The sequence below is a fragment of the Saccopteryx bilineata genome, chromosome 4 (genome assembly GCF_036850765.1).
Source record: "Saccopteryx bilineata isolate mSacBil1 chromosome 4, mSacBil1_pri_phased_curated, whole genome shotgun sequence".
Classification (NCBI taxonomy): Eukaryota; Metazoa; Chordata; class Mammalia; order Chiroptera; family Emballonuridae; genus Saccopteryx; species Saccopteryx bilineata.
This window is the reverse complement of record NC_089493.1, coordinates 133,761,899-133,778,397: the sequence shown is the minus strand read 5'-3', so window position 1 is coordinate 133,778,397 and position 16,499 is coordinate 133,761,899. Positions and strand designations below refer to the sequence as shown.

General features: G+C 38.2%; 1 pseudogene; it reads left to right on the top strand.

Annotated features, from left to right (window-relative positions):
* Window positions 1-1,608: 1,608 nt before the first annotated feature.
* On the top strand, window positions 1,609-2,606 carry LOC136336035 (S-adenosylmethionine decarboxylase proenzyme 1-like; annotated as a pseudogene).
* Window positions 2,607-16,499: the final 13,893 nt, after the last annotated feature.

Here is a 16,499-nt window from a genome sequence, read left to right as displayed (position 1 = left end):
TACACATTATCCAATAAAAATTTGGTGTTGTCCTGGAGGACAGCTGTGATTGGCTCCAGCCATCTGCAACCATGAACATGAGTGGTAGGAAATGGATGGATTGTAATACATGAGAATGTTTTATATTTTTAATGTTATTATTTATTTTATTAAAGATGTGTCTGTGAGCCAGATGCAGCCATCAAAAGAGCCACATCTGACTCATGAGCCATAGATTCCCATCCCCTGGGCCAGAGGGATGGAGAAGGACTTTGTACCTGGGGAAACTTCCAGAGAGGAAATGAAGCCATCTGTGAAAAAAGATCTTCTAGTCCCTGAAGGAACCCCCAGACTCAGCCTGACCCAGAAACTGGAAATGAGATGGGAGCTCGCTGAGGGCAGTGTAGGGGCTTGGCCTGCAAGCCCGGCAGACTTCCAGAAAGAAAGGATCAAATGGTGGGGCAAGGGAAGCTGCTCAGGAACCAGCAGGCTCCTGCTTCCCCAGGACACACATCCAATTCGGTGTCAAGGATGTCTCTATTCTAGGAGTGACATCACGAAGATGGTGACGAAGGTCATTCCTGATTTGCTCTCCCTCACAAGAACAACTAGCAACTATTCAACAACAAGTCATCACTGACAGATTGCTGGGACACGGGGGACAGGCCAGAACACCCCCCTTCACCACAGAGATAGAACACATTAGAGGGTACCGCACCACAGGGAAGGACCCCAAGCTTCCAGTTCGAACAGTGGGAAAAGAAAATATGGGGTGATCTGTCTCCCCAGCATTGGGGGTCACTTTGTAGGAGTTCCTATTCTGATGTCACACCACAGGATGGCAGGGGAATCTGGGGCCTCAATCACTAGGACTCTAGCTGTGATAGAGAAGGGGGAAAGGACTTGCAACAACTGGCACACAGAGCTTGGCAGACCAAGTGCCTGACTACAGTGCCCATGGATTAATCCCAACCAGAGGCTTTGCTCATCTGCAAAACCAACTTGGGGGCACATTCTGACCACGAAACTAGACAGGGTACAGCTATACCTGATACAAATCTTCAAATGAGTTTTGCCAGCCCTGGAACCCAGTTTTCCAGCACCCAGGCAAGGATCTGAAACAGGGCCCCACGCACTGTGGAGAGTGTCTTCTGGCCTCATATGACCAGAAGGGCTGAAGACAAGTCCTGGGGGCAGTGTGGTCCAGAGCACTGCAGCTAAGAGGCAGGCAGAGCCGACAGCTTGCAGAGCAAAGCCAGAGTACCTGTTTACTCACGGAACTTGGGACAGAGGCTAGCTTGAGTTAAGAAACAGCTTTTTCTCCTGCTGTGTCCAGACAAGGACTCTAATTCCTACCCCTGCTCACTGCTCAATGCAGGCTCCAGCCTGCCAGATCAGAGAACCTAGCCCAAGCACATTGGAAGCTGTGTAGCCTATCCAGACTCACGTTTAACTTTTACTCACAAAAGAAAGTGGGGAAAATATTATTAAAAGTTAATATAAAATTATAGAGGGAAAAAAAGGAACCTGAACTTTAGTAACAGCTGGAACAATCATAGCAGCAGCAGGAGAAGAGATTTAATTTAGTTTGATTTTCTGTGGTTGTTGGTTGTTTGCTAATCTCAGAGGATGGAAACTGCACATTCTTTTGAAGGGACTGAGAAGCTACTAGAGCTTTGATGTTCCTGGCAGCAACCAAACACAAGTCAAGGATCTGGGGATCTACTCACCATACCAGGATACAGTGAGACATGCTTTTAAAGGATGTGCAATGTTTGATCATGTGTGGCAAAAACTGACAATCAGGAAGCTTTCGTTCTCAGTGATAGTAGCATGTCTGTCTCCAAGAAACATTTCATTTAAAAAACATGTGGACCACCCTCTTGCTAAAAGAACTGGTTCCCCTGTTGAAACTTTCTAGGGATTACAGTGGGTTTGACTCAATTCAAAGCTTCTTCTATTCTTGTAAGAATTTCATGAAGCCTTTTCACCAAGGGTACCTATTCCATAATTTCCAGGAAGAAATAAAGTTTCTTAATGCATTATTTCCAAATGGAGCAGAAATAATATGAGACATATGAATTCTGACTATGGGTACTTGTATACTTTGGATTTCCCAGAGAGTAGGGTCATCAGTCAGCCAGGTCAAACCCTGGAAATCTGATGAGTGAGCTTTATCTAGAAGATATGGTCCAGTTCTACATGACAGATAGTGTTATTGCAAAGGATGTCACTTGTGAGAGTGTAATTTGTGACCTGATATGTGGTCCTGTCACTGATGCCACAATATTCAGTTCCTATGTGTATTGAATGAATGCCATGGAACCAGATGAAACTTATTGGACTATTCACATCATTCCAGAACTAGAATTTTCTTATGTTAGTTTTGAAACAAACTGAAGTCAGACCTCCTATGGTGACCTGATCAGGAAAGTTGTGGAAGTCTTCAAGCCAGGAAAATTTGTGAACACTGTGTTTGTAAACCAGAGTTCTAAATGTCACACAGTGCTTTCTTTGCCCCAAAAGACGGAAGGTTTTAAATGTCTTGATTGCCAGAGTGCTATGTTCAACGATTACTACTTTGTTTTACCAGCTTTGCTAAGAAGTAGCAACAACAACAGAGTTGATTAAGAAAAGTGAAGAAAAAAAATGCAAAAAATACCATAGAAAAAGGTGATGATTGCTTTTTAGTTACTGGGGGCCATACTTTCCATAACCACCACCTTGTAGTGGCAGGAAGCCCTAGATGTAATGATAGTGTAATCATTTTGAATTGTATGCAATATTACATCAAGGAGTTAGATATCTTGCATGAATGCTCTCTTCTGTATTTAGGTATCCTATACCACTCTTGCTCTGAAATTGAAGTGCATTTAGAAAAACCTTTTACTATATGAAACTCTGCAATTCTTGTGACAACAATTCAATTTGGTTTATGCACAGCATAATGTTTCTCCAGGTATCACTCAAAATTCCCTGCAGACAAGGCTTCCATCCTCCTTCGGTGTTGGCCTCAGCCTAACTATGCGGGACTGTTCTTTTAAATTGATGCTGGGATATTACGCCCAGTTACCTCCAATTTCTAGCATGTATTCTCTACTAATGTTATTAAAACAAATTTCTACTTCATACAGATTAAAGTTTCCTTCCATGAAAAAAAACCACAAGAATCTAACTCTACCCTTAAAGTTTAGAAAAAGAAAAGCAAACTGAGCCCAAAGTTAGCAAAGAAAGAAAATTTTTTTTAAATTAGAACCTTTAACAAAATAGAGAACAGAAAAATAATCTAAAAAGATTAACCAAACCAAGAGATAAGTGAAATTCTCAAACCCTTAGGGACTAGCCAGTAAATAAAAAAGATAAAGACCCAAATCAACAAAATTATTAAAAAGGAGATATTATAACTAAAACCACAGAAATACAAAAGATCATAAGAGCCTCTTATGAGAACAATTATATGCCAACAAACTAGACAACATAAAAGAAACAAAAAATTTCTTAGAAACATAAAATATACCAAGACTGAATCAGAAACACAGAGGAATTCTGAATAGTTCAATTACTAATAAGAAAATTTATCAGTAATCAAAAATCTCCCAAAGAAAAAAAGCCCAAGACCAGATGGTTTCACTGGTGAATTTTACCAAACATTTAAAGAATGAACACACAACCTTCTCAAAGTCTTCCAAAACATTATTTTTTTAAAAGAAAGAAACACTTTCAAACTCATTTTATAAAGCCAACATTATCCTTATATCAAAAACAGAAAAGGATGCTACTGGAAAAGAAAACAACAGGCCAATATTCCTGGTGAAAAATTCAAAACAAAATACTAGTACATAGAACTCAGCAACACACTTAAAGGACCATTCACCATGATCGAGTGGGATTTATCCCCAAGATGCAAGGATAGTTCAATATTTACAAATCAATCAATGTAATACATCACATTAACATAATGAAACAGAGTAATGTCAGAGAAATGGTGCCGTGAGGGGTGCTCCTGATATCTCCCCTTGAAATTTTAACAAATTCAACAACTAAAGACAGAGAAAAAAATCTCAGGAGCTCCTGAAATACACACACACCAGACAGAGGTATGATTGAGCAAAAAGGTAGCTGAATAAATAATCCACTCTGAAGGAAATAAGATGAAGAATGGGGTATTTCACTATCCTCACTGATCTGAGGAAGGGTCACCTTCATCTGAAGCCAAGAGAAGTGGAGGGTCTGGGGCAGAGAGAGGAAGGTGGGTGAGGGTGGATGATCAAGCAGAGGAGAGAGTGCGTGCAGATGCAGGTGAGCAGGGGAGGCAGGCTCTGATAAAGGTTGCCAGTGCAGAATGCCCGTGGAAGCTAGCGCCGGCACCAGCAGCTTTGTGCGCTCCTGGGTTTGCGATCACAGGCAGTGTGGCAGTGGTTCCACCTGGCACCTCTGGCATGGACCGCACGCTCACGGACTGAAGGGCTTAGCCCGAGATTATCAGCAATGAACATCTGCGTGGGCTGTAGCCAGTGTCTTTGTGTAGTCCTGGCTCCCTGACTAATAGCACAGGAAGTGAACAAGGGCCGGGATCCCTAGGCCTGGGACTGCCCAGGCGGGGTGACTCTGCAAGCCAATACAGGTTTCAAAGCACATTCCTGCATTCCCAGCTCTGACTGAGATCACAGGCACTGTGCATCTAAGTGAACAGGAGTAGATTTCCATGTGCACTGCAGAGGTTATGGGGGCTGGGCATGCACATGGCTTACTGCAGGCTACCAAACAGGATACAAGGGCCTGTGGAGATTAGACCTGTGGAGCACTGAGGCATACTAGATTTGCCAGGAGTCCCTTAGAAAGGTGCCTAATCTGTAATCGGCTCCCAGCCCTACTTGCTTTCACTGGCAGCTCTGGTTGGCACAGCCTTACCCAGAACTGTGCTTTGAGAGGGACTGGAGGAAGGACCTGGCTGCACTTAGAGCCTCTTGCTCAGCAAGTAGTGGCTGGAACAAACCTTACAGCTAAGTTCCCAGGCTGCTGGTTCAGGTGGGAGAGATGTGGGGAGAGGCACCTGGAAAACTAACTGAGACTCCCATTGTCAGAGCCTCCAAGCCCTAACCAGCCCCACCTACCAATGGGACTGAGACCCAGCCTACATCATTGCCATAGCAACACAAGAGCAAACCTCTGCTCAAGAGCCCCACAGGGGCAAAATCTGAAGTACAGCACAACCTGCCAAAAAAAAAAAAAAAAAAAGCAACCTCTCAAAATCAGAAAAAATTACATTTTTTAGAAACATTTTTCCACTTTGGTCATTTTATCTTCTTTCCTTTTCTTTTCTTTTTATTCTTTCCTTTTCATTTTGAACTTCATTATCCATAGTTGTTACATTTCTCATTCTTGTTTTTTAATGAGGGTTTCATTTCAAAAACTTTAACATTTTTTCTCTTTTTTCTTTCTCTTTTCCTCTCATTCGATCATCATTAATCAACAAATTATTTTATTTTGCACTCATATTTTACTTTGTGGCATTCTGCATGTTTCTGACTTTAGTTTTAATCTCTGTCATTTTCCCTCAGTTCCTGCTCCCTGTTCTCTGCAGTTTTTGTTCTACTTATCATTATAGAATTTTTATTTTTGCACTGTATCCTTTCCATTTTATTTTATTTTTTAATTATCTCTTATTAGTGTTATTAACAATACCACTCTCAAATGCCATTAAAAATAAATAAAATATAATGGATACAAAAGACAGAGATGTAGCTCAGATAGATGATAAAAGATCTCTAGAAAAAAATTTCAATTGCTTGGAAACATTGGAGTTAAATAACAAAGAATTAAAAATAGAAATCCTAAAAATACTCAGAAATACAGTGTGTCCGTCAAGTCATGTGCACTTTTGACCAGTCACAAAAAGCAACAAAAGATGATAGGAATGTGAAATCTGTACTGAATAAAAGGAAAACCCTCCCAGTTTCTGTAGGGTGATGTGGCAGCATGTGCGCATGTGTAGATGATGACGTAACACTGTGTATACAGCAGAGCAGCCCACGGCCATGCCAGTCGAGATGTGGATGGTACAGAGGAAAGTTCAGTGTGTTCTGTGACTTGCTAAATTTGAATCCATGACCAAAGTGCAACATAAATATCAGCATGTTTATAACGAAGCACCACCACATAGGAATAACATTACTCAGTGGGATAAGCAGTTGAAGGAAACTGGCAGTTTGGTGGAGAAACCTTGTTCTGGTAGGCCATCAGTCAGTGACGAGTCTGTAGAGGCTATAGGGGATAGCTACCTAAGGAGCCCTAAAGAATCTGTGCATGCGTATGCTCGACAATTAAACCTAAGCAAGACTACAGTTCATAAGGTGTTAAAGAAACGTCTCTGTTTTACAGGGTACAAATTGCGGCTGTTGCACACTATCAAACCGGCGGATAGACCCACACGATGTGCATTTGCTATAGATATGCTTCATGTGATTGACAATGATGCAAGATTTTTGCAGACGATTGTGTTTAGCGATGAGGAGAACTTCCATACCTGTGGACATGTTCATCGCCAACATCCGAATATGGGCTGCTGAACATCCTCATGCCTACGTTGAGTATGAACAAACCACCCCTAAAGTGTACGTGTGGTGTGGCCTGATGCATGATAAGGTGATAGGCCCATTTTTTTTCATGGAGCAGTCTGTGATGGCAAAGTCCTATCTTGACATGTTGGAATTGTATGCAGTACCACAATTTCCAGAAGATGTCATCTTTCAACAGGATGGCAGTCCTCCACACTACACCACCATTGTTCATGAGTTTCTGGATAAAACATTCCCCCAGTGGTGAATAGGCAGGGGTTCTGTCAAGCCATGGCCACCATGATCCCCGGATATGACGCACTTAGACTTTTACTTTTGGGGTTATGTGAAGCAACATGTGTACGTACATTGAATGTATCAATGACATTAATCACTTAAAACAGAGAATCACAGATGTTATTTACTCTGTTATACCAGATGTCCTTACCCATGTGTGGCAAGAACTTCACTATTGTTTGGATGTGTGTAGGGCAACAAATGGAGCCCACATCGAACTGCACTAAATAGGTATGAAACTGGGAGAGTTTTCCTTTTATTTGGTGCAGATTTCACATTTCTATCATCCTTTGTTGCTTTCCTGTGACTGGTCAAAAATGGACCATGACTTTATAGACACATGGTACAAGAAAGCATGAAAAGACAATTTAGAGAGCTCAAAAAACAATTCAGTGAACAAAAAGAATACTTCACCAAGAAAATTGAAACTATGAAAAGGAACCGAACAGATGAAAAACTCAATACATGAACTGAAAAACGAGGCAACAAGCTTAGCTAATAGAACAGGCCAGATAGAGGAGAGAATTAGTGACATAGAAAATAGGCAATGAGAGATACTACAGAGAGAAGAGGAGAGAGACTCATAAATTAAAAAAAATGAGATAGTCCTATAGCAGTTGTCTGACTCCATCAGAAAGAGCAACATAAGAATAATGGGTATATCAGAAGAAGAAGAGAGAGAAAGTGGAATGGAGAACATATTCAAACAAATAATTGATGAGAACTTCTCAAGACTGTGGAAAGAATTAGAGCCTCGAACTCAAGAAACAAAGAGAACACTGAGTTACCTTAACCCAAACAGGCCTACTCCAAGGCACCTCGTAATAAAACTATCACAAATGAATGACAAAGAAAAAAATCCTCAAGGCAGCCAGTGAAAAGAAGAATAGAACATATAAAGAAAAGCCCATTAGACTATTGTCAGATTTCTCAGCAGAATACAAGCCAGAAGAGAGTGGACCCCAATATTTAAAGTACTAAAAGAGAGAAACTTCCAGCCAAAAATACTATATCCATGAAAGCTATCCTTCAAATACAAAGGGTAAAAGAAAACATTCACAGATATAGAGAAGATGAGGGAATTCATCACCAGAAAAGCCCCACTTCAGGAAATAGCAAAGGGGGTTATTGGACCAGATAACAAAGAGCAAAACAAAAACAAAATCGAAAGTAAAAGCTCCAACAAGATCACAATAAAAACAAGAATAATCTGTGGCAACAAAAACAAAAAAGGGGAGAGGACAAAGATTAACAGTAGCAAAGGAGGATAGACTGCAGAAGCACTCATAAGATAATGTACTACAGTGAATATGATATATATATTTTTTATTATCTAATGGTAACCACCCCTGATAATACCACTACAGAAACACATGGCTTAAAAAAAGAAGAAATAGAGGAAAGAAGTATGGAATACAACCAAACAAAAACAAATGACAGAAAAACAAAAGAGAAGAACCAAACAAGAAACAGAGCTATCAGAAAGCAATATATAAAATAGCAATAGTAAACCCTCAAGTGTCAATAATTACATTAAGTGTAAATGGATTGAACTCACCAACAAAAAGACACAGGGTAGCAGAATAGATCAAAAAAGAAAATCCAACTGTATGCTGCCACCAAGAAACACATTTAAGCTATAAGAATAAAAACAAATTCAAAGTGAAATGTTGGAAAATGATTCTCCAAGCAAATAATATCCAAAGAAAAGCAGGTGTAGTCATACTCATATCTAACAATGCTGACTACAAGACAACAAAGGTAATGAAAGACAAAGATGGTCATTTCATAATGATAAAAGGGACATTGAATCAAGAAGACATAACACTTCTTAATATATCTGGACCAAACCAAGGAGCACCAAAGTATATAAGATATCTACTAACTGATCTAAAAATAAAAACCAACAAAAATACAATCATACTTGGAGACCTCAATATACTGCTGATGGCTTTAGCTCTTTCAGCCAAACAGAAAATCAATAAAGAAATATGGGCCTTAAATGAAACACTAGAACAATTGGATATGATAGACATCTACAGGACATTTCATCCCAAAATGCCAAAGCATACATTTTTCTCAAGTGTACATGACACATTCTCAAGAATTGACCATATGTTGGGCCACAAAACTAACATCACCAAAATCAGAAAGATTGAAATTATACCAAGCATATTCTCTAACCAGAAAGCTTTGAAATTAGAATTCAAGTGCAAAAAAGAAGTAAGCAAACCCAAAAAATTTGGAAATTAAACAACATACTTCTAAAAAGATGAGTGGGTCAAAGAAGAAATAAAAGCAGAGATGAAAAGATACATACAGACAAGTGAAAATGACAGCGTGACATACCAGAATCTCTGGGATAAAGCAAAAGCAGTAATAAGAGGAAAATTCATATCATTACAGGCTTATATGAAAAAAACAAGAGAGAGCCCAAGAAAATAACTTCACATCACATCTTAAGGAACTAGAAAAAGGAGAACAAAGGCAACCCAAAACCTGCAGAAGAAAGGAAATAATAAAAATCAGAGCAGAAATAAATGAAATAGAGAACATAAAAACTATAGAAAAAAATCAATAAAACAAGGCGCTGGTTCTTTGAAAAGATCAACAAAATTGACAAACCCTTGGCAAGACTCACCAAGGAAAAAAGAGAAAGAACTCATATAAACAAAATCCAAAATGAAAGAGAAGAAATCACCACAGATACCATAGATATACAAAGAATTATTGTAGAATACTATGAAAAACTATATGCCACCAATTTAACAATCTAGAAGAAATGAATAAATTCCTAGAATATAACAATCTTTGTAGACAAAGTCATGAAGAAGTAGATAGCCTAAACAAACCCACAGACAGGTAGGAAATAGAAACAATGATCAAAAACTTCCCAAAAATAAAAGTCCAGGGCCAAACAGCAATACTAGTGAGTTTTATCAAACATTCAAAGAAGACTTGGTTCCTATTCTACTCAAAGTCTTCCAAAAAATAGAAGAAGCAATACTTCCAAACTCATTTTATGAGGCCAACGTAACCCTCATACCAAAACCTGGCAAGGACAACACAAATAAAGAAAACTACATACAAACAAAAACTACCAATATCTCTAATGAATACAGATGCTAAAATCTAAACAAAATACTAGCAAATCGAATACAACAACACATTAAAAAAATAATTCATCATGATCAAGTGGGATTCATCCCTGAATCACAAGGATGGTTCAACATACAGAAAAGAGTTAACGTAATACACCATATCAACAAAACAAAGAACAAAAACCATATGATCCTATTAAAAGATGCAGAAAAGGCATTCAATAAAATACAACATTTTATGTTTAAAACACTCAACAAAATGGGTATAGAAGAAAAGTATCACAACATAATAAAGGCATTTAAAACAAAACATCAGCTAACATCATATTAAATGGCAAAAACTGAAGATTTTCCTCTAAAATCAGAAACAAGACAAGGCTGCCCACTCTCTCCACTCTTATTTAATGTAGTGCTGGAAGTTCTAGCCAGAGCAGTCAGACAAGAGACAGAAATGAAAGGCATTCATGTTGAGAAAGAAGAGTAAAGGTTTCATTTTTTGCAGATGATATGATCTTGTACATCAAAAACCCCAAAGACTCCACAAAAAGACTATTAGAAACAATAAACCAATACAGTAAGGTCACATGATACAAAATTAATATACAGAAGTCTATTGCCTTCCTATATGCCAACAATGAAACATCAGAAAATGAACTCAAAAAAGTAATCTTTTTATGGTTGCAACAACAACAAAAAATACCTAGGAATAAACATAATAAAGAATGTAAAGGACCTCTATAATGAAAATTACAAAGCATTGTTAAGGGAAATAGAAAAAGATACAATAAAGTAGAAAAATATTTCTTGTTCTTGGATAGGAAGAATAAATATTGTCAAAATGACCATATTACCCAAAGCAATATACAAATTTGATGCAATTACCATTACCATTCTAATGTCATCTTTTAAAGAAATGGGAAAAATAATAATCAGGTTGATATAGAACTATAAAAAACCCTGAATAGCCAAAGTAATCCTAAGGAAAAAGAATGAAGCTGAGGGCATTACAACACCTGACTTCAAATTATATTATAGAGCCACAATAATCAAACCAGCATGGTATTGGCATAAAAATAGACACTCAGACCAATGGAACAGAATAGAAAGTCCAGAAATAAAACCACATATATATGGTCAAATCATCATTGATAAAGGAGCCAGAAAACACACAATGGAGAAAAGAAAGCCTCTTCAATAAATGGTGCTGGGAAAACCGGAGAGCCATGTACAGAAGAATGAAACTCGACTATAGTTTGTCCCCTTGTACCAAAAGTAATTCAAAATGGATCGAAGACCTAAATATAAGAAAACAATAAGTTACATAGAAGGAAACATAGGTACTAAAATTATGGACCTTGGCCGTAAAGAACATTTTATGAATTTGACTCCAAAGGCAAGGGAAGTCAAGGCAAAGATAAATGAATGGGAACACATCAGACTAAGAAGTTTTTGCACAGCAAGATAAACTGACAATATAACAAACAATTAGCCAACTAAATGAGAGACAATATTTTCAAACAACAGCTAAGATAAGGGCCTAATATCCAAAATATACAAAGAACTCACAAAACTCAACAACAAACAAGCAAACAATCCAAAAATGGGAAGAGGACATGAACAGACACTTCTCCCAGGAAGAAATACAAATGGCCAACAGATATATGAAAAGATGCTCATCTTCATTAGCTATTAGAGAAATGCAAATCAAAACTACAATGAAATATCACCTCACAACTGTTAGATTAGCTTGTATCAACAAGACAGGTAATAACAAGTGTTGGAGAGGCTGTGGAGAAAAAGGAACCCTCATTCACTGTTGGTGGGAATTGTAAAGTAGTACAAGCATTATGGAAGAAAGTATGGTGGTGCCTCAAAAAATTAAGAATAAACTACCATATGACCCAGCAATCCCTCTACTGGGTATATACCTCCAAACTAAAAAACATTGGTACGTAAAGACACATGCAGTCCCATGTTCATTGCAGCATTGTCACAGTGGCCAGGACATGGAAACAACCAAAATGACCTTCAATGAAGATTGGATAAAGAAGATGTGGTACATATATACTATGGAATACTACTTAACCATAAGAAATGATGACATCGGATCATTTACAATAACATGGATGGACCTTGATAATATTATACTGAGTGAAATAAGTAAATCAGAAAAAACCTAAGAACTGTATGATTCCATGCATAGGTGGGACACAAAACTGAGACTCATGGACATGCACAAGAGTGTAGTGGTTTCTAGGGGGAGGGGAAAGGAGGAGAGGGAGGGTGTGGGGGAGGGGAGGGACATAAAGAAAACCAAATAAAAGGTGACAGAGGACAATTTTACTTTGTGTGATAGGTATGCAACATAATCAAATGTTAAAATGATCTGGAGATGTGTTCTCTGAATCTATGTACTCTAAATAATCAATGCCACCCCATTAAAATTAATTGTTTAAATAAAAAAATTTTTTTTTGTATTTTTCTGAAGCTGGAAATGGGGAGGCAGTCAGACAGACTCCCGCATGCGCCCGACCGGGATCCACCCCGCACGCCCACAAGGGGGCGATGCTCTGCCCATCCGGGGCGTCGCTCTGTCGTGACCAGAGCCACTCTAGAGCCTGGGGCAGAGGCCAAGGAGCCATCCCCAGCACCTGGGCCATCTTTTGCTCCAATGGAGTCTCGGCTGCGGGAGGGGAAGAGAGAGGCAGAGAGGAAGGAGAGGGGGAGGGGTGGAGAAGCAGATGGGCGCTTCTCCTATGTGCCCTGGCTGGGAATTGAACCCAGGACCCCTGCACGCCAGGCCGATGCTCTACCACTGAACCAACCGGCCAGGGCTGTTTAAATAAAACTAAAAAAAAATTAACAAAACCAAAAACTCAAAAAAAATATATATATATAATGAAACAAAAAAGAATCATATGATCAAATCAACAAACAGAGACAAATAATTTAACAAAATTTAACATCCATTCATGATAAAAAAAAAAGTCTTAACAAATTAGGTACAGAAGGAACATATCTCAACATAATAAAGGCCATGTATGACAAGCCCACAGTTAACATCATACTCAATTATAAAAAATTGAAAGATTTTCTTCTAAGATCAGAAACAAGACAAGGTGTTCATTCTTATTAATTCTATTCAACATAGTACTAAAAGTCTTAACCAGAGCAATTAGGCAAGTAAAAGAAATAAAAGTTTTCAGAATTAGAAACAAAGAAGTTGAATATTCTCTATTTGCAGAAGACATGATTTTATATGTAAAAAATACTAAATATTCAACCAGGAAACTGTTAGAACTAATCAAAGAATTCAGTAAAATTGCAGGATACAAAATTAACATATAGAAATTAGTAGCATTTCAATATACTAACAACAAAATATCTGAAAAAGAAATAAATTGAGCCCATTTACAATAGCATCAAGAACTATAAAATACTTAGGAATAAATTTAACTAAGGAGATGAAAGTTCTGTATTCTGAAAACTATAAGACACTGATTTAAAATATTGAAGAAGATACGAAATTATGAAAAGATATCTTGTATTCATGGATTGGGAGAATTAATATTGTTAAAATGTCAATACTACCAAAAGAATCATCTATAGATTTAATGCAATCCTTATCAAGATTCCAATGAAATCTTTTTACAGAAGTAGGAAAACCAATCCTAAAATTTTTATAGAACCATTAAAGACCCTGAGAACTCCTAAGAAAAAACAAACAGGAAGAATCATACTTCCTGATTTCAATCTATATGACAAAGCTATAGCCATCGAAACAGTATGGTACTGGCATAAAAACAGACACATAAACCAATAAAACAGAATCAAGAGCCTAGAAATAAACCCAAGTATATACAGTTAACTAATATTTGACAAGGGAGTCTAGAATACTCAATGAAGAAAAAGTCTCTTTAACAAATGATGCTGAAATAATGGATAGTCACATGTAAAAAAATGAAACTGGACCTTATCTTATACCACACACAAAAAATTAACTCAAAATAAGTTAAAGACTTGAATATAAGACCTCAAACCATGAAACTCCTAGAAGAAATACAGAACTAAATCTCCTTAACATGGGTCTTGGTAATGATTGTTTGGATAAGAAACCTAAAGTATAAGTGATAAAATAAAAACAAACAAGTGGGACTGTTTGAATCTAAAAAGCCTCTGCACAGCAAAAGAAACTGACAACAAAGTGAAAAGAGAACCTATGAAATGAAAATATTTGCCATTACAAATCCAATATGTGGTTAATATCTAAAATATATAAATAATTTATACAACTCAATAGCAAAAGAAAAGACAAAAATAACCCCCCAAATAATGGGCAATAGACCTGAACAAATATTTCTCCAAAGACACATGGAAAGGATGTAGGTCCAACAGGTGCATGAAAAAATGCTCAATATCTCTAGGCATTAGAGAAATGCAAATTAAAACCACAATGAGATATCACCTCACACCTATTAGAATGGCTATCATCAAAAAGACAAGAGATAAGAAGTGTTGATGAGGATGTGGAGAAAAGGAAGCCCCATTACAGTGTTGGCGAAAATGTAAATTGGAGGAACCACTATGGAAAACAGTATGGAGGCTTCTAAAAAATTAAAAATAGAACTAACCATGTGATACAGCAATCCCACTTCTAGGAATATATCCAAAGGAATTGAAAACACTAACTTGAAAAGATATCTGGACCCCTACGTTCCTAGTAATGTTGTTTACAATAGCCAAGACAGAGAAACACTAATTGCCCATCAATTGATGAATGGATAAATAAACTGTGAATGGATACACACACACACACACACACACACACACACACACACACACACACAAAAGGAATATTATTCAGGCATAAACACAAGGAAACCCTACCATTTGCAGCTACATGGATGGATCTTGAAGGCATTAGGCTAAGCGAGATAACTCCAAACACTGTATGACCTGGTGATGTGCAGTCTAAAAATATAAGAAAGAGAAAGATCAGACTTTTGATTACCAGAAGTGGAGGATAAAGGGAGGGGAAATTGGAGGAAGATGATCAAAAGGTACAAACCTCCAGTTATAAGATACAGTGTGTCTGTAAAGCCATGGTGCACTTTTGACCAGTCACAGAAAAGCAACAAAAGACGATAGAAATGTGAAATCTGCACCAAATAAAAGGAAAACCCTCCCGGTTTCTGTAGGATGATGTGGCAGCATGTGCACATGTGCAGATGATGACGTAACACCGTGTATACAGCGGAGCAGCCCACAGCCATGCCAGTTGAGATGTGGACGGTACAGAGGAAAGTTCAGTGTATTCTGTGGCTCGCTAAATTCGAATCTGTTACCAAAGTGCAACGTGAATATCGGCGCGTTTATAATGATGTGCCACCACATAGGAATAACATTATTCGGTGGGATAAGCAGTTGAAGGAAACTGGCAGTTTGGTGGAGAAACTCCGTTCTGGTAGGCCACCAGTCAGTGACGAGTCTGTAGAGGCTATACGGTATAGCTACCTAAGAAGCCCTAAAAAATCTATGGATGAGCCCACATCGAACTGCACTGAATAGGTATGAAACTGGGAGAGTTTTCCTTTTATTTGGTGCAGATTTCACATTTCTATTTTCTTTTTTTGCTTTCCTGTGACCGGTCAAAAGTGCGCCATGACTTTATGGATACACTGTAAGTGAGTACTAGGGACGTAGTGTACAACATGATGAATATAGCTAACATTGCTGTATAATTTATAGGAAAGTTGTTAAGAGAGTAAATCCTAAGAGTTCTCAATACAGGGAGAATTTTTCCTCTTTGCTTTCTTTTCTTTTTAGTGTATCATATGATAAGATGGATGTTAGCTGAACCTATTGTGGTACTCATTTCACAATATATATAAATCAAACCATCGTGCTGTAACCTTAAACTTCTAGAGTCGTGTATATCAATTACTACTCAATAAAACTGGAGGGAGATTTTCTCTTTATTCAATTTAGGCTCCTTGTTTTTCCATTGAAAGACAATATAGGAAAATAATGTCAAGAAAAATCATTGTATCTGAGATACACTTATATAGAGCTGCTACCTATAACAGGATGCGGGGCTGGACTGTCCTAGGTGCAGAGGACTTCCAGATGGAGGGGGGATAGGAGAGGCCCTCCACTCCACCAGAGCCCTTGGGGAACAGAGGAAGGGGCCTCTCTGCCTCTCCAGAATGCATTTGGTACACACTATGCTGGAGGGGGAGGCAGGCGATTGGGGGGAGCTGCAGGGTCCATCTCTGTTCAGTGAGAGGGGAAATGACCCGGAGACAAGAGCACCATGTGCAGCTGTGCTGGGCCACACCTCCTGAGCATGGCAAAGCCCAGCAAAAGACACAGGGGAGGCTCATGAACGAAAAGCAGAGGAGAGCTCAGGACAGAGCTCCATCTGAGTGAGGAAGGGGAAACTGAGAAACTCAATCCCATAATGAATTTGTTTGAAGGCTTTTTTTTTGTTTGTTTTTACATTTGATTTTTTTTGAATAATCATGCCTCCAAAATCAGTTTAACTGACAGTTTCATGGAACCCGCT